General features: G+C 38.8%; 1 pseudogene; it reads right to left on the minus strand.

The window, feature by feature from the left end:
* Positions 1 to 38: 38 nt before the first annotated feature.
* LOC148777368 (uncharacterized) lies at positions 39 to 27061 on the minus strand (annotated as a pseudogene).
* Between the last annotated feature and the right edge of the window lie 935 nt (positions 27062 to 27996).

Here is a 27996-nt window from a genome sequence, read left to right on the forward strand (position 1 = left end):
TGAAAATTTCCACAGGATTTACCACACTTATTACACTCCTATGGTTTCTGTCTTGTGTGAGTTTTCTGATGCCTAGTGAGGTGGCATTTCTTAGGCAGACATTTCCCACACTTACCACATTCATAGGTTTTCTCCCCAGTATGAGTTCTCTGATGAATTTTAAGGAATGATTTCAAGGCAAAGGCTTTTCCACATTTACTGCACTCAAATGTTTCTTCCCGGGTGTGAATTCTGTGATGAACAGTGAGGTAACTTTTTGTACTGAAGGATTTTCCACATTTATTACACTCATAGGGTTTCTCCCCTGTGTGGCTTCTCTGATGAATAGTAACTTTTTGTACTGAATGATTTCCCACATTTATCACACTCATAGCCTTTCTCCCCTGTGTGAGTTCTCTAATGAATAGTGAGGTAATGTTTCTACTGAAGGGTTTTCCACATTTATTACACTCATAGGGTTTCTCCCCTGTGTGACTTATCTGATGAACAGTAAGGTAACTTTTTCCATAGAAGGATTTTCCACATTTTATTACACGGATACACTTTCTCCCCTTTGTGAATTCTCTGATGCACAATGAGGTATGCTTTGTTAGAGATAGATTTCCCACACTCACTACATTCATAGCGTTTCTCCCCTCTGTGAATTTTCTTATGTTGCTTGAGGTATGACTTGCAGGTAAAAGCTTTCTTACATTCATTACATGCAAAAGGTTTCTCCCCACTATGAGTTGTTTGATGGTCAATGAGGTTTGACTTCCTAGAGAAGGATTTTCCACATTCTTAACATTCATAGGGTTTCACACTTATTTGAGTTCTCTGATGCACACTAAGGTATTCTGAGAAGATAAGGTTTGCTGAAATATTGTACCATCGCAGAAGATCCTCTTTGTGTCAAGTTTCTGGGATATCGTAAGAGTTTAAGTGACTTCTAATTTCAGAGGGCTTGATTCCTGAATGACTGCTCTGATGTTCTCTGCAGTGTGATTTCTGGCTGAAAGTTTTCTCACCTGTGTCTGTAGTTTGATGTTGAGTAAAGTCTTGCTGCAGAAATGGTATGGACCTAACAGAAGCAGAAGATATTAAGAAGAGGTGGCAAGAATACACAGAAGAACTGTACAAAAAAGATCTTCACGACGAAGATAACCACGATGGCGTGATCACTCACCTGGAACCAGACATCTTGGAAAGTGAAGTCAAGTGGGCCTTAGAGAGCATCACTACGAACAAAGCTACGAACAAATCCTGAAAGATGATGCTGTGAAAGTGCTGCACTCAATATGCCAGCAAATTTGGAAAACTCAGCAATAGCCACAGGACTAGAAAAGGTCAGTCTTCATTCCAATCCCAAAGAAAGGGAATGCTAAAGAATGCTCAAACTACCACACAATTGCACTCATCTCACACGTTAGTAAAGTCATGCTCAAAATTCTCCAAGCTAGGCTTCAGCAATATGTGAATAGTGAACTTCCAGATGCTCAAGCAGGTTTTAGAAAAGGTAGAGGCACCAGAGATCAAATTGCCAACATCCGCTGGATCATGGAGAAAGCAAGAGAGTTCCAGAAAAACATCTATTTCTGCTTCATTGACTATGCCAAAGCCTTTGACTGTGTGGATCACGATAAACTGTGGAACATTCTGAAAGAGATGGGAATCCCAGATCACCTGACCTGCCTCTTGAGAAACCTGTATTCAGGTCAGGAAGCAACAGTCAGAACTGGACATGGAACAACAGACTGGTTCCAAATAGGAAAAGGAGTATGTCAAGGTTGTATATTGTCACCCTGCTTATTTAACTTATATGCAGAGTACATCATGAGGAACGCTGGGCTGGGAAAAGCACAAGCTGGAATCAAGATTGTCGGGAGAAATATCAATAACCTCAGATATGCAGATGACACCACCCTTATGGCAGAAAGTGAAGAGGAACTCAAAGACCTTTTGATGAAAGTGAAAGAGGAGAGTGAAAAGGTTGGCTTGAAGCTCAACATTCAGAAAACGAAGATCATGGCATCTGGTCCCATCACTTCATGGCAAATAGATGGGGAAACAGTGGAAACAGTGTCAGATTTTATTTTGGGGGGCTCCAAAATCACTTCGGATGCTGATTGCAGCCATGAAATTAAAAGACGCTTGCTCCTTGGAAGGAAAGTATGACCAGCCTAGATAGCATATTAAAAAGCAGAGCCATTACTTTGCCAACCAAGGTCCGTCTAGTCAAGGCTATGGTTTTTCCCGTGGTCATGTATGGATGTGAGAGTTGGACTGTGAAGAAAGTTGATCGCCGAAGAATTGATGCTTTTGAATTGTGGTGCTGGAGAAGACTCTTGAGAGTCCCTTGGACTGCAAGGAAATCCAACCAGTCCATTCTAAAAGAGATCAATCCTGGGTGTTCATTGGAAGGACTTATGCTAAAGCTGAAACTGCAATACTTTGGCCACCTCATGCGATGAGTTGACTCACTGGAAAAGAGTCTGATGCTAGGAAGGATTGGGGGTAGGAGGAGACGGAGACGTCAGAGAATGAGATGGCTGGATGGCATCACCGACTCGATGGACATGAGTTTGAGTGAACTCCGGGAGTTGGTGATGGACAGGGAGGCCTGGCGTGCTGTGATTCATGGGGTTGCAAAGAGTCGGACATGACTGAGCAACTGAACTGAACTGAAAGTCTTGCTGCAAAAGTTTTCCTCCATTTGCCAGGCTTTTCTTTAAGAGGTTATCAAGTCTGCATTCTTATGAAAGAAAAAAAATGGTTAATAAAGATTACAACACATTTCTCTTTCAGGATGCAGCCTTTATATGTGTCTTATATTTTATTTGACCATTTGGTTTTTAGTCACCAAATCTTACCAAAATAAATAAATTCCAAATGTGTTCCTATACTCCTTGAGAAACAAAGACACCAAAATTATGATTATCATTATACACCTGAATTTTAAAAATAACAGAAAACCAATAAATAGATACTAGAGAACTCTCAAAACTAGTTCACTAAGAAACATGAAAATTAGAGATGACTGATTTGGGATGACTGATTCTCAGCAGTAGGCAGAATTGCAAGAGAAATCTGTCAATAATGGTTTTCAACACTGTATCAAAGAAGGAACTTGACTGTGGAATAAAATCAATGTCTAGGTCCTTATACATTCAACTAGAGAACACAGTGGTAGGATACTGAGTAGTCAATAACCTTTAGCTGGAGTTTCCTCATTTCAACTCCACATATAAACACTAAAACCAATTCATAATTGCACTGATTTTTCTCCTGATTAAAGAAACAATTCTATAGTTCAAATCCTCCTGGAGAAATTCACAGATATATAAATGTACAGAAGTTAAAAATTGATGAGACATAAAATAACACACTGACCTGGAATGAATCCACTTCTATATGCTGGCTCTGAAGCCTTAATTTATTACATCAGGGTTGTTCAACAACAAAACACGGTTAAACATCAAATCGTAAGTTTTCCCTTTCATTGTGATTACTCACTTTCCTGAGCCTAGTCTTTTTTTTTTTTTTTGGCCATACAACATCCAGTGTGAGGTCTTAGTTCTCTGACCAGGGATGGAATCCATGAACCCTGCAGTGGAACTAACGATTGGAACGCTGGAATGTCCAGGAAGTCACCCTGAGACTCGTCTCAACCAGGACTAAGCTCCATTTAAGTATTCCATGCACTGCTGAACATATAGTAAGTTTCTATTAACTGAGATCCTTTAATCTCATGCTTCACCCTATTTCCAAAAGTCTACTTTTATTCATTTCTCATAAGTTTCTTTTATGTTTGACTGTTCTTACCTAGGATATTTCACTTCACATGTAACATGCCAGATCTATGCTCAAACCTAAGATGGCAGTGAGCATGCCACTCTAAATACAACAGATAAAAAGGGTCAAGAGGCATCATTCTGAAAAGCAAACTTTTAAAAAATCTGCTTTTAGGCACACTGGATATTCAGGTTACTATTTCATAACTCTGTGATATTTTCCTATTCTAGTTTGGTCAGGCCATATGTCTCAGTGCTTTCACTGTTGTGGCCTGGGGAAGTAAGATTCTGCAAGCTGTGTGGCGTGGACAAAAACAGTAACAACAACAACAAAAAAAAAAAAAACCAAACAGGATTTCCTTGGTGGTACAGTGGACAGGAATCTGCCTGACAATGCAGGAGACATGGGTTTGATACCTGGTGCAGGAGAAGGCAATGGCAAGCCACTCCAGTACTCTTGCCTAGAAAATCCCATGGACGGAGAAGCCTGGTAGGCTGCAGTCCGTGGGGTCGCTAAGGGTCGGACACGACTGAGCGACTTCACTTTCACTTTTCACTTTCACACGTTGGAGAAGGAAATGGCAACCCACTTCAGTGTTCTTGCCTGGAGAATACCAGGGGCAGGGGAGCCTGGTGGGCTTCCATCTATGGGGTCACACAGAGTCGGACACGACTGAAGTGACTTAGCAGCAGCAGCAGCAGGAAGATACCACATGCCATGGAGAAACTAAGCCTGTGCCTAAGAGTCCACGAGTCACAACTACTGAGTTTGCATGCTGCAGCTACTGAAGACCATGTGCCTAGAATCTGTGTTCCACAACAAGAGAAGCCACTGCAATGAAAAGCTCACACACTGCAATGACATGTAAGCCCTACTCACCAGAATTAGAGAAAACCTGTGTGCAGCAATGAAGACCCAGTGCAATCAAAAATAAATAAATATTTTTTTAAATCAACTGAAATATTTCACAAAACAATGACTCAGTTTTTCAAAATTAGTGACAGACTCCAACCACAGATCCAGGAAGCCAGAGAATACCAAGTCATATATAAACAAAACTATCTAGATATATACTGTTCAAGCCTCTAGCATATAGAACATTTGAAAGCTACTTGAATTACCTTAAGTGCTAAAGCTGAAACTGCAATACTTTGACCACCTCATGCAACAACTTGACTCACTGGAAAAGACTGATGCTGGGAAAGGTTGGGGGCGGGAGGAGAAGGGGACGACCGAGAATGAGATGGCTGGATGGCATCACCGACTCTGTGGACATGAGTTTGAGTGAACTCCGGGAGTTGGTGATGGACAGGGAGGCCTGGCGTGCTGTGATTCATGGGGTCGCGGAGAGTCAGACACGACTGAGCGACTGAACTGAACTGAACTGAACTGAACACTCTACTCCAGGGCAACCACTAAACAGTTTTAACAATTATAGCTTATATGCCAAGAAGAAAGAAAATGCATGGTTTAAAAAATTCACAGTTAAGATTACAGGAGGAAGAAAAAGAATGAAAAAGTACAGTTAATAGATAATATTTTAAAACATGGCAGATATATGTGAATTATCTAATCATACCAATGAAAAAAACAACTTTCTCCCCTGTGTGAATTCTCTGATGCAGAATGACGTATGATTCCCTACAGATTTCTCACACTCACTACATTCACAGCATTTCATCCCTGTGTGATATTTTTGATATATTCTGAGGTATGCCGTGTGAGTAAAAGCTTTCCCACATTCTGTACACCCACAGCATTTCTCCCCAGTGTGACTTTTCTGATGTTCACAGTGGATTAGGAAAAAAAAAAAAAAAAGACAATATGCTACCTATACAAAACCCCTTTGAATGTAAAAACAGGCATATCAAAAGTAAAAGGGTGGGACTGACTTTGTGGCCCAGTGGTAAAGAATCCACCTCGCAATGCAGAGAACTCAGGTTTGACCCCTGGTTGGGGAACTAAGATCCAAAATGCCATGGAGCAACTAAGCCTGTGAGCTGCAACTAAGACCCAACAGGGTTTAAAAAAAAAAAGTAAAAGGGTGAAAAAAATATGTCATACTAACACAAATCAAAAGAAAACTAGAATAGATTTATTTCTTTCAGACAAAGCTGACTTTAATCAAAGGAAAATTACCAAGAATAAAGAGGAGCTTTACATAATGATAAAGAGGTGTGTGCCTAAAAATAGATCAAAATAGAAGAGGTAAGAACTGATAACAAGTATATTTTGAAATTTCAACAATTTCCATTTGTACTTGATAGACTCACCACTCAAAACAAGGACACACCTAAACTGAGCAGCACCATCAATCAATGGGATCTAAATCAACATTTATAAAATATTTTATTATACAATAGCAGAATATACATTTCTAAGCTCAGGTGAAACTTTGATTGAGATAGACAACACTGTGGGTCAAAAAACACAATTCAACAAATTTAAGAGAAGAAATCACACAAAGCATTTTCTCACACCATAAGACAATGAAGTTCAGTATTAATAAAAGTCATTAATATAAAAATATTTGCAGATTGAACAACATATTTCTACATAATATGTGGGTAGAAACATCCAAGATAATTTTAAAATACTTTAAATGAGAATGAAAATACAACTTATTTTTCTGTTTACAGTATATATAGTGAGTATTAATGTACTGTGACTCCTCAGTTGAATCAGAACAGTTCTCTAAACAGCTGTGACTATGACTTTGCATAACAAATATAATGTTCACACTAAAAGTACTGCTGACCCTGAGACAATAAAAATCTTACAGAAAATACTGCTTGACTTTTTTCCTGAAGAGGTAATTCAGTAACAATAATCTCCCTTATATACACTGGCCAGAGACAGTAAGAAAAAATAGGAACACACTTATTTTAACCATCCAAATATATCCTAGTCTAACACGCTTATATGTGCACTGTATGCTAAGTTGCTTCAGTTGTGTCCAGCTCTTTGTGAACCTATGGATGGTAGCCCACCAGGTTCCTCTGTCTATGGGATTCTCCAGGCAAGAATACTGGAGTGGGTTGCCCTTCTCCAGGGGATCTTCCTGACCCAGAGATCGAACACGCGTCTGTCTCCTGCATTGACAGGCAGGTTCTTTACCACTAGCATTACCTGGGAAGCCCAATATGTTTACATACTGATAGTTCTTGCATTAAAAAGTAAATAATTCCCACTACTCTCATGTTGGATTCTAGTACTATTAAATTGATGGTTGCCTTGCACTAGAGAAGTTTCCTTCACCTATTACCTTCACAGAATTTTTTTTTCCTGTGTAAATTTCTAACATCCACCGAGCATTCTGACTAAAAGACTGCTCATAAGTGATTAATTCCAAGGATCTACCTGCTGTGTGAGTCCTCTAATATCCAATGAGGGCTAAAATCTAGTTGAAACACTATCCATACACTAAACATCCGAGATTTCTCTGCGAGTTCTGATTGATGGCTGATTTCTTGTAGAGCAAGTTTCCATGTTGATTACATTCACTGGGCTTCCCTTGAGTTCCTTAATGTTTCACTTCCAGTCAAAGTTTCCCTATAACCACTACATTCATAGAGTTTCTCCGTCTGATGTTTCCTAAGACCTGACTTTTGGCTAATAGCTTTCCCATATTCACCATGTTAATAGGATTTCTCCCCTGTGTCAATTCTCTGATGTATTCTTAGGCCTGGGTTGCTGCTGTAAATTTTCTAAAAAGGTTACCATATTAATAGGGTTTCTCCCAAGTGGACTGTCTGATGTACCCTGAGGTTCAGCTTGTAGATTAAAAAGTCTTCATATTCATTACTAATAGGATTTCTTCCTAGTATGAGTTCTCCAAAGTCTTTAGGACTGGCATCTGGCTAAAAGCTTTCTCACATTCAATACATTTATAGGGTTTCTCCCACATGAACTCTATGATGAAAAGTTAGATAAGAATTTCTACAGGATTTTCCACCCTTAAAACTCTCTTAAGGTTTCTGTCCTATGTGAACTCTCCAATGCTGCATTAAGTGAAACTTCCTAGAGAGATATCTTCCACACATACTGCATTCACAGGGTTTCTCCCATGTGTGGACCATCTAATGTAACCTGAGGTTGACTTGGTAGGTGAAAACTTTCCGACATTTTGTCCATAGGGTTTCTGTCCAGTGTGGGTTCTCCAATGTCTATTTAGTCGTGACTTCCAGTTAAAAGCTTTACCACATTGACTACATCCATAGAGTTTCTCCCCTGTATTTCTCTGAGGCTCAACGAGATTAGACTTTCTATAGAAGGATTTTCCACAGTTGTTACACACATAGGGTTTCTCTTCTGTATGACTTTTCTGATGCTCAGTAAGGTAAGACTTTGTATAGAAAGATTTCTCACATTTGTTACACTCACAGGGTTTTTCCCCAGTGTGACTTCTGTGATATTCAGTGAGGTAACTCTTTCTATGGAAGGATTTTCCACATTTATTACAATCACAGGGTTTTTCCCCAGTGTGACTTCTTTGATGATCAGTGAGGTAACTTTTTCTATCGAAGGATTTCTCACATTTATTACACTCATAGGGTTTCTCCCCAGTGTGAATACACTGGTGTATTTTTAGGGATGACTTATGTCTGAAAGCTTTTCCACATATATCACACTCATTGGCTTTCTCCCCTGTGTGAATTCTCTGATGCACAATGAGGTATGACTTCCTACAGACAGATTTCCCACACTCATTACATTCATAGCGTTTCATCCCTGTGTGGCACCTCTGATGTTTTTGGAGGTATGCCATGTGAGTAAAAGCTTTCCCACATTCAGTACATTCATAGCGTTTCTCTCCATTGTGACTTTTCTGATGCTCACTGAGGTGAGAATTTCTATAGAAGGCTTTTCCACAATTACTACACTCAAAGGACCTCTCCCCTGTGGGGGTTCTCTGATGTCTTCTTAGGGTTGATTTACGGCTAAAAGCTTTCCCACATTCAATACATTCATAGGGTTTCTCCCCTACACAACTTCTCTGATGTTCTCTGAGGTATGACAAGTGAGTAAAAGTTTTTTCACATTCATTACATGCAAAAGGTTTTTCCCCACTATGAGTTCTCTGATGGCTAGTGAGGTATAACTTCCTAGAGGAGGATTTTCCACATTCTTCACATCCATAGGGTTTCACACTTATTTGAGTTCTCTGATGTACACTAAACGTAGTCTGAGAGTATAAAGCTTGCCAAAATATGGTATCATCACAGAAGCTGCTGTTTGTGTTGCATTTCTGGGATAGAGTAGGGGATGCATTAGGACTTAAGTGACTTCTAATTTCAAAGAGCTTTATTCCGGAGTAATTGTTCTGATGTTCTCTGCACTGTGACTTCTGACTGAAAGTTTTCTCACCTGTGTCTGTATTCTGAAGTTGAGTAAAAAAAGTCTTGCTGCAAATGTCTGTCTTGATTTGCCAAGCTCTTCTCTAAGAGGTTATCAAGATTGCAGTCTTACAAAAGAAAGAAAATAAAAAATGCTGTATGAGCCTTAAAACACATTTCTTACAGGATGCAGCCTTTGTATTATACATATATATGCCATATTGTATTTGACTATTTGGGTTCTAGTCACCAAATCTTCCCAAAATAAACAAATTCCAAATTTACGTTTCCTACACTCCTTGAGAAAAAAAGACACCAAAATGATGATGATTAACACTATATACCTGAATTTAAAAAAAAAAAGGAAATGGATAATAAATAGATGATAGAGGACATTCAAAAGTCATTCACTCAGGCAACTGGAAAAATGGAGAGACTGGGATGACTGATTATGAGGAGGAAGTAGAATAATAAGAAAAACTAGTCAACAGGGGTTTTTAAACAATGCATCAGAGAAGGGACAGTATTGAGGACTAATTATCAATGTCTAGGTACTTATATTTCCAACTAGAGATTACAGTGGTACAATACTTTAAAATTACTCCATAAGATTCCAGCTGGAGTTCCCCCTTTTCTATTTTACACATTAACACTTAATTTGTAACTGCACTGATTTTCTCCTGATAAAGATACAATTCCACAGCTCAAGCTCCAATTCTCCTGTAATTATTCACAGAAATACAAATGTACAAGAAGTATAAAACTGATGAGAGGTAAAACTATATGTTGACCTGGAATGATTTCACTTCTATATGCTGGCTCTAATGCCTTAGTTTATATCAGGGTTGGTCAACAACAAACTTCTCTAACATAAAATCATAAGCTTCCCCTTTCATTATAATTAGTCACAGTCCAGAAACTAGGTTTTTTGGGGTGTTTGTTTGTTTTTTTTGTTGTTTTTTTTGCCATGTCAAACCACTTGCAGGATCTTCAGTTCAGTTCAGTTCAGTCGCTCAGTCGTGTCTGACTCTCCACGACCCCATGAATCACAGCACACCAGGCCTTCCTATCCATCACCAACTCCCGGAGGTCACTCAAACTCATGTCCACAGAGTCGGTGATGCCATCCAGCCATCTCATTCTCGGTCGTCCCCTTCTCCTCCCGCCCCCAACCTTTCCCAGCATCAGAGTCTTTTCCAGTGAGTCAACTCGTCGCATGAGGTGGCCAAAGTATTGCAGTTTCAGCTTTAGCATAAGTCCTTCCAATGAACACCCAGGATCGATCTCCCTTAGAATGGACTGGTTGGATCTCCTTGCGGTACAAGGGACTCTCAAGAGTCTTCTCCAACACCACAGTTCAAAAGCATCAATTCTTCGGCGATCAGCTTTCTTCACAGTCCAACTCTCACATCCATACATGACCAAGGGAAAAACCATAGCCTTGACTAGACGGACCTTTGTTGGCAAAGTAATGTCTCTGCTTTTTAATATACTATCAAGGTTGGTCATAACTTTCCTTCCAAGGAGTAAGCGTCTTTTAATTTCATGGCTGCAATCAGCATCTGCAGTGATTTTGGAGCCCCCAAAAATACAGTCTGACACTGTTTCCACTGTTTCCCCATCTATTTGCCATGAAGTGACGGGACCAGATGCCATGATCTTTGTTTTCTGAATGTTGCAGGATCTTAGCTACCCAATTACCCAATCAGGGATCAAATCCATGCCCCCTACATAGGAAGCATGAAGTCTAAACCACAGGACTGCCAGGGAATTTCCTCTGAAACTAGTCTTAACCAGGAGTAATCTCTATGTAAGCATTGTGTTTACTTCTAAACATATAGTTTCTATTAACTGAGATCCTTTAACATCTTGTTTCAGCCTGTTTCCAAAAGCTTGTTTAGAATATCTTTTATTCATTTCTCATGAAAGTTTCTTTCACATATTTGCTCTTTTCTAGGCTATTTTCACTTTCTATCTAAAAATAACAGCTGGATGCTAAAACCTAAAATGGCATTGAACACACAGCTCTAAATACCACAGATTTTAAAAAAGTTAAGTGGTATCATTCTGGGAAAAAAAAAGTTTTTTCCCCAACCAACTTCAGGCCTATTAGATATTCTAGCTACCATTAAACAATTCCACAATATTTTCCAATCTAGTCTGGCCAGGCTATTTGTCTCCCATCCTTAACAACAGTAATAGTTTTCAATTTCAACAATTATCTTCTACCAACACCCTTTCCCTAAGTTACCCTACATCTCAACTTAAGGACTAATGATTAATCTAGATATTTTCTGAGGCAATGCTATTCTCTAAACTTGTCAAAGATTGAGGCACACACATTTTAAGCAAATTTCCATCATTCAACCAGGATGCATCTTAAAACTGATGGCATGTTCACAGTTGTTTAGCTATCCCTAAAATAATGGTTTGTCTTTCAACTGATACCATTTTAGAGCCTATAAAACAATTCATGCAGCTTTGTGCTCCAAAACCTGAAACATAGCTTTCATTCTGGGATTATTTTCCTACCCCTCTGTGATATAAAATAAGTTAGTAGTCCTTAACAATGCAATATGCTTCAGAGCTACCCAGGCCACTCTTGGTTATACTCGCTCTGGTTCAATGCCAATTGAACAAAGATCAGAAGTCAAAGAAATTTGACTGATGCATCAATAAATGTGAAATACCTCTCACCTAACCTGGCTCTACTGTCAACCCAATATAACTATGCAATGTTAGTTATATATTACATCCTACAGGAGGCAGGAATACAATAAGAAATGTTATTTTCAGTACAATACACCAAATAACTTGTACACACGTAAGTTTTAAGTATATCTTAGTGTATGTTTTAATATTCTTATTCCAAATAATAAGACATTATTCAGTTAATTGTTTCTGACCATTATTTATATGTTACTTTCCCACCTATGAACATTTTCTGCTTGATTTCATAAGGACAAATTTCATTTTAGATTCTTAGACCATGGTTGCCCTATAGTTATAATGTTCCATTTTACTACTATATTATGATTTAATTTTTAGTTTACTTATGAATAAGTATCAAGGTTCTTTGCAGGTTTGTGCCTTTTACAAATGTTGTATGAAGAAAATCTTATTTTTGCCTCCCAGTGAAAATGCGCAGGAAACTCTACAAAAAACTGGGAGCAAAATTGCTGAGTCATAAGTAACAGGCATGTTAAACTTTAAAGAAAATGCAAATCTGTTTCCTCAAATATTTATACCAATTAATACTGCTGCCTGCTTGGTAGATGTTTCCCTGAATGATAACTTCATACTCTCGTCATCATAAGACTTCTCCATGTTTGCGAATTTATTGAGTATAATATCACACTACAGTATAATCTAATCTAAGTTTGTACTTCCCACAATGCCAAAATTAAGCAAATTTTTTTCTTCATAAATGCCATTTATTCCCTTCTACGAGAAATGCCTGTTTATGGCCTTTGACTCTTGTGAGCTTGCTTTCTTGCTCACAATTTTAGTAGCTTATTATTTAACATACATTTGAGTCCCAGGGTGCTATCTCTGATGGTGAATCAGTGAATACAATATTTTAAATATCTGCTCTTAAAGACTTTAAATGCCACTGGAAAGAGATAGAAAACAAAATATCTGACAACAGTATACAGGGTGATGGTTGGGAGAAAAATAAAACAGAAGAAAGGAAGAAACAGTTTGAGACAGAAGTGACATTTTGAATAGTAGAGTCATGGAAGGCCATACCAAGAAGATACCTGTCTTGAGATCTGAATTCTTTATTACAGAAACAAATCCTTTTTGAAGTATGTTTGTAACAAATATCATCTTCCACTGCTTGATTTGTCTCATGTTTATAAAAATATGAAATTTAACATAAATATACATACAACTATTCTCTTCATGATAACAAATAGCACATAGTGATCACCCAAAGAACCATCATTCTCATAAAGAAACAGAGTATGACTGGATCAGGAAAGTATCAGGTCTTTCTTAAGCACAAGTTTCTGCATTATTACAGGTCACATCACTTGATTATCTGCTTTCATTTCTGTAGTTTTACAACTCTCTTTTAGAGGCCTTAGGAATTTGACTGTTTAGGAAAAAATAATCCAGTATGTGGAGGCAGGAGATGTAAAAAAAAAGCAATAAGATGTAATCCTGATGTTTTTCTCATCTTGAAAAGCTAGGAACCACAATACATAATTTAAAGCTGACAAATCAATAGTCATATTTGCTATTCAAAAGCCAAAAATTAAGAGAGATTATAACAGAAACTAAAGTTGGATACTAAAATATGGGACAGAAGAGAAAGTAAGTATTTAAATTGCATAACTGGTTACACATCAGGTGATTACTAGATACTGTCAAAATAAATAGATGATTAAGCAATTACAAGAGACTATAATTTTGTGTGTGTGTGATTGCACCATGCAGCATGGGGGAATCTTTGTTCCTGACGAGGGATCACACCCAAGCCCGCTGCAGTGGAAGCACAGAGTTTTAACCACTGGACTGGCAGGGAAGTCCTAAGATTATAATTTTTAAGGTCACTATTTAAACCAAAGTACAACTTAACTAAATTATTTTTAGAAAAGCACACTTATTTTTAAAAGTGAAGAAAACAGGCCTATTAAAGAAAAGTTTCTGTAACATTTTACACACAAACAGCATTACAGAAGTAACAGCTAGTCAACCAATATGAACGGGCTAATGTCAACTAATAAAAGAAAATGTAATTAGACTGTATCAGGAACATACCTTAGATTAATTTGGAAAATTAGATATAAAAAATTTCAAATTAAATAAACATTTAAAAATAATTCAGGACTTATCGACTTTAGTCAAGCTTAAATTCAATTTTTTTAAAGTTAAATTCAATGTTTAGTATAATGCCAAACAAAATCTCAAGAGTACTTTTTGAAATTTGATCACCTCATTATTAAAGCATATCATAAAGGTGCATAATCAATATAAAATGGTATTAGGGTAGAGATAGAGAAACAATAGCAGCAAACACATGATTTACTGACTTGACGTCTATCTAAGGTAGCAATACAAAAATCTGAAGAAAATTACTCATGAAAGATCAGTAAATTTTATGTTTGAATGTAAATGTTTATATCACTTATATTTCAAGTTACCACCTATGTATTCAGATTTCTGTCTTCTATCTTATTATCTGCAAAATGACAACAGCAATTTGTTTATATTTCATCCCTTTTCTTAAACCTCACTTACTACACCATATTATGTCTATTCTTTTTATAACCCTCAAAAAGAGGAGTATTTAGGACTTTCCTGGTGGTCCATGGTTGAGAGTCCACCTACTAGTGCAGGGGACATAGGTTCAATCCCTGGTCGGAGAAGAGTCCACATTCTGGGGAGGGGGACAACTAAGCCCCTTGGGCCACAACTACTGAGTCTGCACTCTAGAGCCTGTGAACTGCAACTCCTGAAGCCCATGCTGTACAACAAGAGAAGCCACCATAATGAGAAGCCTGTGCACCTCTCAACAGGAGAATAGCCTCCACTCACCACAACTAGAGAAAAGCCCACATGCAGCAACGAGGACCCAGAGCAGCCAAAAAATAGATAAAATTTTTAAAAGGAGAGTTTAAACTATTTCACAATGTCCACATCTAACTGACCACTTTGGATCTAACATCCCCTGGAGACCTGCATGGCTCTTGCTTAGAAACTCTTCCTCTAACAACAATGGATCTTGCTCCAACTTGATGGTTATGTCTGGTTTTGCTAAACAATACCCTGTAAATGGGAAATAATTTAGGATTTGGACCAGATGCATTGGCTTTAATGCATATGCATATGGAGGAAGGAGCGGTTATAGGAAATAGCATGGTGATGATTCTCATATGACCTTTCCTTTGGAAAGGAAACTAAAATTTTTTCTGTATCTAAAATAAAATTGATCTCGTTACACCCCTGAATCATAACGATACATAACACTGAGCCTACATGCACAGAGGTTTAAATAAGGCTCAGGATAACAACCTCCAGCAATGGCCATGATGGTGTAAGAAGTAAATATCATCAGATATCAAACAACGGGAAATCATAAAAAAAAAAAAGTCAATGAAACAATGACCTTTAGGCATTACATTGTCTAGTAAGACAATGGCACTGGAAGACAAAGGTCTCTGAAAGAAGTGAAGAAACAGAATTTCTAGATTATGGCACAGAAAGGAGACTCCAAATCACAGCCCTCTAATCTCAGTAAATGGAGATGGCAACGCTTGGAATTCAGGGAAGCCAAAACAATTAGAATTTCTAGGGTAAAAAATATCTGAGCAAAGATGGACAGCGAGAGATAGGGAGAGAGAGGCAGGAAACGTAAACAGAAAGGTCCTCTTAAGTAAGATTTGTACACTCATATAAAAAAACTTCTAACAGTGGAGGGTAAGAACCCAAATGCAGTAGGTGGAAAGATTCCCAAAGCATATACACAGACAGGATGTTTGGAAAGAGTGGAAAGATCTAATCATGAAGTACCAGGCACTCTGTTCACAAAAGATTGTTATTGTCTTACTACCGAAACCAAATTAGTCCTAAAGGTTGCTCTAGACATGAAATAACAAGGAAGGACTGAATTAATTTAATTAAACTACAAGTCAGAACTGAAAGGACTAAAATTACTCCCAAGTTATTTACTACTCCCCCCAAAAATGCCCCAAAGTATTTAAACAAATAAAAGAGAAGCTAGCAGCCAACAATGTAAAATTCATAATATACAGCACACTATCAAAAAAAGATCAAGTATGAAAAGAAGGAAAGTATGATTCGTGACAAGAAAACAAGTCAATGGGACAGAAGAAGAAATGTAACCTGAGATTAAATTAGCCTCCAAGGATGTTAAAACTGCCATTATTAATACATTCCACACGTTAAAGAAGATAGAAAAAACAGGAATGTGGTGAGAAAACAGTTATAAAAAATGTCACAAACTGGAAGTAAAGGCAAGAAAATACATTACTTGGGGGAAAAAACACTAAAAAAACTGCCAACGATTTTATGATACAGATTACCAACATTTACATTAAAAATAAAAACTGTCACAGATCTCTTTAATAAGGCATCCAGGTTCTCATGTGCTCCTGTTTGGTTCATTTGTTGTGTACAGTCATTTAATTATTTGAAAACTCCATCGTTTACTTGTGAGTGGTGAAAAAGGATAATATCTTAGGGTCATTATCCTTGAACTGTCACTGGCCTTTTAGGTCAAAGTGCTATATAGTCCTAATAAACCAGTCCTATTCAGTATCTCCAGGAATCCCTCATAAATTTCAATGAGCACCCAGCCAACTGAGCACTCAACTAAGTTGTTGTTCTGGACTGATATATGAGAGTTTGCACTTCTAACCAATTCCAAGGAGATTTCAAAAGTCCTTAATATTAGAATAGCAGACATTTCTGTTTCATTTTGATTTAATCTAAATGGAAGCTTTAAAAAAATATCAATATGCTCAAACATAAGGTTTTCAAACTGTTCATGCTTATCTTATAAATTCAGTACATCATTCACCTTACCAACTTTATCAGCCAAATAAAGGACCCAAAAATTAAACATTAAGTTTCAACAGCCCCAAATCAAGTGAGGCCCCTCTTTCCTCCTCCCCAAACTAGTTATGTGGAATCTTGAGCGAACTCAAAAATCAGAGCACTACTAGTTATCAAAAAATATAATGACCTTTTAAAACAAATAAATAAAACCCACTGTCAATTGACCTAAATTTTTAAAAAACTAAAATAAGTCATTTAGATAAAAAAAATTATCCCAAGTGTAAATCTGCATCTACATAAAGAAATAAAGAGAACTGTAAATGAAATGTAAATAAAACATCATTCTCATTTAAAAAATATTAAAGTGAAATAACACTTTTAAAGAAGACAGCAATGTACCATGGAGATTACAAGATATATAAAAGTAAAATAAATGACAATAATAGAAAAGATGAAGATAGAAAATGAAAACACTCTTTTAATATTGTGATACATAGTTGAAGTAACAAGTATTATTTGAAGATAGAAGAATGACACTTTACAGATGTATATTCAGCAACCACTAGAAAATAAGAAGTACTGGGTTGGCCAATACGTTCTTTCAGTTTTAAGTAAAACTAAAAGACATAGTTTTCATTTTCACCAACAGCTTTACTAAACAATGTATTCATTGTTTTTGTTCCACTACTTTTGCCATTCTTCAGGTAACTCCATAATTTCATCTTCCAAAAACTTTTTATCTTTTTGACCAAAAAGCTGTTCCAGGTGCCTTTTACAGTCTTCCAGGGGATTGCAATTTTTTCCATTAAGAGAATTTTGTTAAGACTAAAATAAATGTCAATCCAAAGGTGCAATGTCTGGTGAATATGATAGATGAATCAGAACTTCCCAGCCAAGCTGTAACAGTTTTAGCCTGGTCATCAAAAAAACATGAGCTCTTGCATTATCCTGATGGAAGATGATGCATTTTCTGTTGAATAATTCTGTATACTTTTCATTGGGTGCTGTTTTCAATTGGGAACAGTATTTGTTAGAATTAATCATTTGGTTTTCCAGAAGGCGCTCACAGTAAAGGACTCCCATCCAATCCCACCACATGCATGAAGTCTCCTTTTTATGAAGGTGAAGACCAGCCTTTGCTGTGGTTCATTTCACCTGCCCCAAGATCTCTTCATTGCCTATCATGATTTGTTTTAAAAATGAAACATTTTTGTTACGTTTAAGTAGAGAATCACATCTGAAAATAGTTAAGAAGGATTTTTTTTTTTTTTTTTTTTTTGCTTAACTTAAAGGTAGAACCCAAACATCCAGTGATTAACATAACCAAGCTGGTACAAATGATTTTCAATCCTTAACTTGGATATTTTGGGTATGTTGCCAGTCTTCCACATGGTATAACGACTGTTCTCAACATCTCGATTTGATTGCTATCAACTTCAACTGGTCTACCCAACTGTGGAGCATTGTGCAATGAAAAACCTCCAGCAAGAAACTTTGCCAACCACTTTTGACATGTTCAATCAGTCACAACACCTCCATACACTGCACGAATCTTTCTTTTGAATTTCAGTTGCATTTTTACCTTTCTTTTTAAAACATTAATTAATTTGGCCATACTGAGTCTTGGTTGCGGCAGGAGGGATCCATTTTCCCACCAGGTATCAAACCTGGCCCCTGTGCATTGGCAGTGTGGAGTCTTAGTCACTGGACCACCAGGGAAGTCCCACATTTTAACCTTTCTTGAAATAATGAAGCACAATATGCAAAAAATGTTGTTTTTTTCCTTGCATCTTCAATATAAACTGGCTACATAAAAATCACCCAGTTTCGATGTTTTTTCTTTTAAATGCACACAGATATGACAGCTGCCACAATACAGTCTAATGAAATTGTTTCAAATGACGTTAAAGACAACTAGCCCTACTAGTTGTAGGGCTTACAAGAAACATTTTGTTTACCCTTTCAGTTCAGTTCAGTCGCTCAGTCGTGTCTGACTCTTTGCGACCCCACAATTACCAATTACTAACTATTTACCAATTATCTTATAGGTAAACAAAATGAACCTTTTGCCCAACATGATATATTTCATAGAAGCCAAAAGTGAGTAAAAGAGATTCATTAAAAAATAAGCACAGGAAATTCTCTGCTAGTTCAGTGGTTAAGACTCTGTGCTTCCACTGCAGGGGGTGTGGGTTCAATCCCTGGTTGAGAAATTAAGATCCTGCCATGAGGTAAGGCCAAAAATACAATTTTAAAAAGTAAAGAAACACAGAGAAGGCAGGGATAAGGAAAATGAAAATAAAAACAGAAAAAATTTGAAGGTAAATGAAAGATGATTCAAATTTGACCAAAAAGATAACATTAAACATAAATGATATAAACATTTTGCTAAAACACAAAAATTATCAGAGGAAATAAAAAGCAAGACTTAAATATGCCGTCCCTTAAAAACGGACTGCAAATATAAAGACAAAGATAGGTCAGAAATAAAAGGATAGAAAAATCTATATATCAAATGAAAGTCTGACTGACTATACAGTACCACACACAAAAAGAAGTATTACCAAAAATAAAAATAAATACTGCAAAATGCTAAAAAAGAAAATTCACCAAGAGGATATAACAATCCTAAATGCTTTACCACTTGAACACAAAGCTTCAGAATGCAAGAAGCAAACCCTGTTAAAAAGGAAAGGAGATAACAGACAAATAAATTAGACTTGAATACTCTCATTCCTTTCTCAATATTTAATAGAACAAGTAGATAAGATAGTAAAAGGATACTGAAGCCTTGAGCAATAAGATCAGTCCAACAGAACGAATTCACATCTAGAAAAAATATTCTTTTCAGTCACATACAGAACATTCCCCAGGATCATACTGTAGGCCCTAACACAAGTTTCAATACATTTAATTCAATATTGTCCAAAGTAACACACAAACAAAAAATTATATATAAATTACAAAAGTAAGAAATTATAAAACACATAAATATTGGAAAATAAACAATTTTTACCAATTCTACTCACAGAATACTTTTGTATTCTCAATACTATTTCACTGCTGGTCACTTCAGACCTAAGAGGTTTTTCCTACTACCAAGTAACTGTACAATACCAGGAGGGTATCCTACATTTAATTCACTTCTGACAGTATCTACCTGGAGTTTACATCAGATCCCACACAGGAGTTGAGTCCCACGAGACTGCCTCTCCTCACACTTTAGATGTCAATTACAAGTTTGGGTTGCTACCTGTGATTGGACCAACTAGCTATAAATAGGAGGTTCCCACATCCTCACCCTCAGATTTAATTTGCTAGAATGGCTTACAGAACTCAGGGAACCCATTTACTTACTTTTAATAGATGGCCAGGTTTATTACAAAGCATACAACTTAGTGACAGTCAGATGAAAAAGCTGCATAGAGCAGAGCTTCCAGGCCCTCCAGGAGCCTCACCTTCCCAACACCTCCAAGTATTCCGAAACAAAGCTCTTTGAACCCCACAGCTCAGATATTTTTATGGAGACTTAAACATGTAGGAATAATTGTTCAGTTCAGTTCAGTCTCTCAGTCGTATCCGACTCTTTGCGACCCCATGAATCACAGCACGCCAGGCCTGCCTGTCCACCATCAACTCCTGGAGTTCACTCAAACTCATGTCCATCGAATTGGTGATGCCATCCAGCCATCTCATTCTCTGTTGTCCCCTTCTCCTCCCGCCCCCAATCCTTCCCAGCATCAGAGTCTTTTCCAGTGAGTCAACTCATCGCATGAGGTGGCCAAAATATTGGAGTTTCAGCTTTAGCATCAGAATAATTGTTATTAGTTAATTATTAGTTAAATATCCAGCCCCGACCGCAGCTCCCTGGAAATAAGGGGGTGGCCCTGAAATTCCTTACCTTCTAGTCACTTGATTGGCATTCCTGGCAAGCAGTCTACATCCTCAAGGTTTTATCAAAGGTTGCCTCATTAACATGAACTCAGGCATGGTTGAAAGGAACTTGTTATGAATAAGAAAATACATCTTAATTTCTCTAATCACCTAGGAAATTGCCAGGGTTTCTGAACTCTGTGCCAGGAACAGGGAGGAAGACCAAGTACATCTTTCTTATTATAAATTCCAGTATCATACTATGCTACACTATCCCAGTACTACAGTACTGGTGCAAAAATAGACATATTAAGAATAAAAATTAAGATCAGTGGGGAACTGAGAGGCCAAAAATAAATCCTTAAATTTAAGGAGAGTGGTTTTACCAGAGCAGATTTCATCTCAAGAAACCACTTTCTTTGCCCTTTCAAGTAGCAACTTGTCATCCATAAAATTTTTATCATAAGATTGAAGCAATTCAATCACATCTTCAGATTTTACTTCTAATTCTAAATCTGTTTCTTCCACCACATCTGCAGGTACTTCCTTCACTGAAGATTTGAAACCATCAAAGTAATCCATAAGGGCTAGAATCAACTTCCTCCAAACTCCTATTCAGGTTGATATTGTGATCTTTTCCCATGAATCACAAATGTTCTTAATGGCATCTAGAATGGTCAATCCTGTCCAGAAAGCTGTGAATTGACTTTGCCCAGATCAATAGAGCAATCACTATCTATGGCAGTTGTAAACTTATAATAAAATGTTATTTCTTAAACAATAATTCTGGGAAAGTCAAAACAGGTTCTTGATGCATGGGCTGCAGAACAGATGCTGTGCTAGCAAGCATAAAAACACTAATCTCATAGTACGCCTCCATCAGAGCTCTTGAGTGACTACGTGCATAATCAATAAGCATGTTTTGAAAGAAATCTTTTTTCTGAGCATTTGATCTAACAATAGGCTTAAAATATTCTGTTAACTATGTTGTCAGTATACGTACTGTCATCCAGGGTTTGTTGTTCCACTTACAGAGCACAGGCAAAAGAAATTCAGTATAGTTTGTAAAGGCTCTAGAATTTCCCGAATGGTAAGTGAACACTGGCTTCAACTTGGACCCACCAGCTGCAACAGCCCCTAACAAAAGAGTCAGTCTACACTTTGAAGCTAGGCACTGATTGCTTCTACCTATGTAAGTCCTAGATGGCATCTTCATCCAATGGAAGAGTAGTTCATCTACACTAAAACTCTGTTGTGTACTGTGGCCACCATCATCTTAGCTGGATAACCTGCTGCATCTTTTCCATCAGCACTTGCTGATCCCCCTTGAACATTCATCTCAATGGAGATGGCTTCTTTCCCTAACTGTCATGAACCAACCTATACTAGATTCAAACTTATCTGCAGCTCCCTAGCCTCTCTCAAGCCTTTACAGGACAGAAGAAAGTTAGGGGTGAGGAAGATACCCTGGAGAAGGGAATGGCAACCCACTCCAATATGCCCGCCTGGAGAATTCCATGGACAGAGGAGCCTAGTGGGCTATAGTCCATGACATCGCAAATAGTTGGACACAACTAAGCAATTAACAGACACAAAACCATGCCCTGGATTAGGACTGAGGTGAAGGAAATGTTGTGGCTGACATGACCTTTTATCCAGGACACTAAAATGCTCTTTTTTTTTTGGTTGTGCTGGGTCTTCACTGTTGTGCATTGGCTTCCCCTGGGTGTGGAGAGTGGGGGCTATTCTTCATTGGAATAAACAGGCTTTTCACTGTGGTGGCTTCTCTTATTGTGGAACACAGGCTCTAGGCACAAAGGTTTCAGTAACTGCAACACACGGGTTCAATACTTGTGGCTCATGGGTTCTAAAGCTCAAGCTCAGTAGCTGTGGCTCATGGGCTTAGCTGCCCCATGGCATGTGGAGTCTTCCTGGACGAGGGATCAAACTCATGTCCCCAGAATTGGCAGGCAGATTCTTATTCACAGTACCAGAGCTGTTAATAGATTTTAGAAAGATCTAAAATATTCTTGATATCAACAATCAAGCTGTTTTACTTTCTTATCATTCATGTGTTCACTGTAGTTAGCACTATTTCTGCTTCATTGACTATACCAAAGCCTTTGACTGTGTGGATCACAATCAACTGTGGAAAATTCTGAAAGAGCTGGGAATACCAGACCACCTGACCTGCCTCCTGAGAAATTTTCATGCAGGTCAGGAAGCAACAACTGGACACGGAACAACAGACTGGTTCCAAATAGGAAAAGGAGTACGGCAAGGCTGTATACTGTCACCTGCTTATTTAACTTATATGCAGAGTACATCATGAGAAACACTGGGCGGGAGGAAGCACAAGCTGGAATCAAGATTGCCAGGAGAAATATCAATAACCTCAGATATGTAGATGACACCACCCTTATGGCAGAAAGTGAAGAAGAACTAAAGAGCCTCTTGATGAAAGTGAAAGAGGAGAGTGAAAAAGTTGGCTTAAAGCTCAACATTCAGAAAACTAAGATCATGGCATCTGGTCCCATCACTTCCTGGCAAATAGATGGGGAAACAGTGGAAAGAGTGGCTGGCTTTATTTTGGGGGGCTCCAAAACCACTGCAGATGGTGACAGCAGCCATGAAATTAAAAGACGCTTACTCCTTGGAAGGAAAGTTATGACCAACATAGACAGCATGTTAAAAAGCAGAGACATTACTTTGCCAACAAAGGTCCGTCTAGTCAAGGCTATGGTTTTTCCAGTGGTCATGTATGGATGTGAGAGTTGGACTATAAAGAAAGCTGAGCTCCGAAGAATTGATGATTTTGAACTGTGGTGTTGGAGAAGACTCTTGAGAGTCCCTTGGACTGCAAGGAGATCCAACCAGTCCATCCTAAAGGAGACCAGTCCTGGTGTTCATTGGAAGGACTGATGTTGAAGCTGAAACTCCAATACTTCAGCCACCTGATGTGAAGAGCTGACTCACTGGAAAAGACCCTGATGCTGGGAAAGATTGAGGGCAGGAGGAGAAGGGGACGACAGAGGATGAGATGGTTGGATGGCATCACCGACTCAATGGACATGGGTTTGGGTAGACTCAGGGAGTTGGTGATGGACAGGGAGGCCTGCCGTGCTGCGGTTCATGGGGTCACAAAAAGTCGGACACTACCGAGCAACTGAACTGAACTGAACTGAAGACAGGGAAAGAGATGGGGCAATGACCAGTCAGTGGAGCAGTCAAAAGACATACAGTATTTGTGAATTAAGTTTGCCACCCCATATGGGTTCAATGCATGGTGCCCCAACACAATTACAATACAACATCAAAGATCACAGATCAACAAAACAAATGCAATAATGAAAGAGTTTCAAACGTTCTGAGAATTACCAAAACATGACACAGACACATAAAGTGAGCAAATACTATTAAAAAAGGGGGGCAACAATAGCATAATAAGGTAAAGCACAATTAAACAAGGTATTCCTAGGTATAAATATTTAACATGAGACCCAGGAAACCACAACTAGAGTCTTTACACAAGAGGATGAAAACATGGCCAAACAAAGACTTAGTCTTAAATATTCATAGCACCTTCACTTATGATAACACCAAACCAAAAAGGACCTCAATGTCTTATCAACAATTGAAAATACACACCATGAAATAAAACATTACTTGTCAGTGAAAAGAGTAAATACAGATACACACAACAATATCTGTGCATCTCAAAAGAACTATGTAAAATGAGAGAAGTCATACAAATAAAAGCATAATTCCATTTATATGAAATTTCAAAATGGCAAAAGTGCTAAAATAGAAAGAGAATCAGTGATTTACAGAACACAGATGAGAAGAGAGGACTGACTGAGAAAGGCCATTAGGAAAACATTCACATGATAGAAATAATCAGTATTGTGATTTTGGGGGCTTAACTGTAAACATTTTTCAAAATTTATTGAATTATACACAAAAAGTTGCTGAATTTTATTTTCTGTTAATGATCCCTGAATATAGGTGATTTATTTAAAAAAGAAGAAACAGAAAATCAAAGGCACTCTAGGCTGAGTTGCATGATAAAGTAGGCTCACCCAGTGAGACAAGGTGTCTATATTCTCCAGCATCACATCTCTGTACAGGGTCCTCTGACCAGGATTCACATGCTGCCACTCCTTCCAGGTAAACTTCACACTCACATCCTTGAATGACACTGATGTCTATGAAGGCACTTTCTCATCAATCTGAAGAATTCAAATTTAGGTGACGTGGAAAATACCTTTGGAACTAATTTCTATCAGTTTATGGTTAAAAAATATAAGACAAAAACTGAAAATTTTTTCACATTAGCAAAAATAAAAAATATCCAACAGTACACTCTTTATATGCAGTGTCCTAGGGAAGCAGGCACATTTTTGGTTCCACCTCCAAAATCCACACAAATATTATTTTTCTTTCGAAAAAAAGGTTAAAAGAAACATATTTTATTCAAAGAGTTCTTTTCCCAAATTATATCCATGATCACAATGCAAGCTTGGGTGAGAGTTTTCACATCAATATTTACGAAGTATCATTCTCAGACTTAAGTTTATCAGCTGGCCAAAGCATCCCAGGCTGTTTCTGTTTAAGCTAAAGTGGAATCAAGTAAAATCATCTGGGGCTTCCCTGATGGCTCAGTGGTAAACATTCTGCCTGCCAGTGCAGAATACTTGAGCTCAATCCCTGAGTCAGAAGATCCCATGGAGAAGGAAATGACAACCCACTCCAGTGTTCTTGCCTAAAGAATCCCACAGACGGAAGAGCCTGGTAAGCTAAAGCTGATAGGGTCTCAAAGAGTCGAACGTGATTCAGCAACTAAACAACAACAAAATCATCCAACCCATCATCAAATCTTGGAAGAACTAAAAGAACCAGCTAACTCATCTGTTTTCTCAACTGCTTCACTAGAGTCCATTCTGAGAGTTATATTTTAAATTATAAGTCAGGCCATGCCCTTTCTTACCTCAAAATTCTCTAAAAAACTAGTTCCGTTCCGTCAGTCGCTCAGTCGTGCCCGACACTTGCGACCCCATGAATCACAGCAAGCCAGGCCTCCCTGTCCATCACCAATTCGCGGAGTTCACCCATACTCATGTCCATTGAGGCGGTGATGCCATCCAGCCATCTCATTCTCTGTCGTCCCCGTCTCCTCCCACCCCCAATCCTTCCCAGCATCAGAGTCTTTTCCAATGCATCAACTCGTCACATGAGGTGGCCAAAGTACTGGAGTTTCAGCTTTAGCCTCAGTCCTTCCAATGAACACTCAGGATTGATCTCCTTTAGAATGGACTGGTTGGATTTCCTTGCAGTTCAAGGGACTCTCAAAATAAAAAGATAAAATTTTTGTCTATTGATTTAAATAATACAAACAGAAATCTAACAACAGCTGACTGAAGAACATCAAAGGATAATGCTATTTCACAGTAGAATACACAACTGTATCCTTTATGTTCTTCAGTTTTCCTAGCAAAACTGTTTACCCACTGAGGTTGAGAATTCACAGGAAGTCGAGTAAAAAGGATGGCAAACTTTAAGGCAATTTAAAAAAAAATTACTGAAGTGGGCTGCAGTTTCTCAAAAGGGACTCTTGATAAGTGTCTTCTTAGGACAGAACAGTGTGAATGACGGTCCTGGCTCTGGCACAAGCTGGGTAAGCCTAGAGAAGTCAACAGTCCTCTCAAATTCAGGACCACCTCACCAACTTGAGACTCAGATTTGCTTCTTGTTTTCTGTGTTTAATGCAGAGGGTCACACCCCTATCACGAGATAACTGGGAGACTTAAATAAACCATCCAACAAAAAGAACACTGTGTCTTTTAAAAACAACAGCTGTTACCACTTCTTCGGCGGTTACTACCCAGTACTTTGCTAACTCCTACTAATGAGGCCACCTCGAATCCTCGGACCAATCCCATGAAGCAGGCATTATCCATAGCCTTCTTTGCAGACGAGTTACCTGACTCTGCTCCACGTTAGTTCTCCCGCCCACGGGGCATGTGGCACAGCGGGAACTGACCAGGTCTCTCCGGTTCCGGAGCAGGACTGCCCAGCACACCTTCCGCTCACGCTCGGCCAGCGTGACGACCACTGTCCGCCCAGCGATCCCCCGTCAGATGCAGGCGAGGCCGGATATTCACACCCCACAGGAACCAAGTCCCTGCTCCTAATGGACCTCAGCCCTACCTGCGCTGGAGCCCACCTGAGCCGAATTGGGAACACCGCACCCAGCTTCCCAGTACTAAGGTCCAAGCCAGACCGGGCCCCTGCGGGGTCCCACCTGGGCCTGAGGGAGGCCCAAGACTTCCTGCTTCTGCCTCCGCCACAATAAGGCCGCGCTCAGCAAAGCTCGAGGCCACTCGAGGTCCCGTTGTGATGCCTAACTCTCCCACCTGCAGGTAACTGAGAAACGCCACGAACTTCTCGCCGAACCTGCCACTGCGGACAGGAAGAAGGACCAAGGCTGCACATGCGCAGAGGGAGCCCGCGGAGACCAGGCGCGCTGTGGGGCGGAGAAAGACTACACTTCCCATCTTGCGCGCTCCCTGTGACTCTGAACTAAGCTATCAGGTTCCAGCTGCAGAGTAGGAATATGGGATAAACGTGTGTCCCAGAGTCCTGGTTCTCAGAGGCCCCAGATGGGGTGTGTCCACACACTGCTGGTGTTAGGCTGTCTCTATACCTAGCAGCAGCAGCATACCTGGCAAGCAAATTTGGAAAACTCAGCAGTGGCCACAGGACTGGAAAAGGTCAGTCTTCATTCCAATCACAAAGAAAGGCTATGCCAAAGAATGCTCAAACTACCGCACAATTGCACTCATCTCACATGCTAGTAAAGTCATGCTCAAAATTCTCCAAGCCAGGCTTCAGCAATATGTGAACCATGAACTTCCAGATGTTCAAGCAGGTTTTAGAAAAGGCAGAGGCACCAGAGATCAAATTGCCAACATCCGCTGGATCATGGAGAAAGCAAGAGAATTTCAGACAAGCATCTATTTCTGCTTCGTTGACTATGCCAAAGCCTTTGACTATGTGGATCAAAATAAACCGTGGAACATTCTGCAAGAAATGGGAATACCAGACCACCTGACCTGCCTCTTGAGAAACCTGTATGCAGGTCAGGAAGCAACAGTCAGAACTGGACATGGAACAACAGACTGGTTCCAAATAGGAAAAGGAGTACGTCAAGGTTGTATACTGTCACCCTGCTTATTTAACTTATATGCAGAGTACATCATGAGGAACGCTGGGCTGGAAGAAGCACGAGCTGGAATCAAGATTACTGGGAGAAATATCAATAACCTCAGATATGCAGATGACACCACCCTTATGGCAGAAAGTGAAGATGAACTCAAAAGCCTCTTGATGAAAGTGAAAGAGGAGAGTGAAAAGGTTGGCTTGAAGCTCAACATTCAGAAAACAAAGATCATGGCATCTGGTCCCATCACTTCATGGCAAATAGATGGAG

The sequence above is a fragment of the Moschus berezovskii genome, chromosome 7, assembly GCF_049115385.1.
Source record: "Moschus berezovskii isolate FMDL1 chromosome 7, NW_MosBer_1.0, whole genome shotgun sequence".
NCBI lineage: Eukaryota > Metazoa > Chordata > Mammalia > Artiodactyla > Moschidae > Moschus > Moschus berezovskii.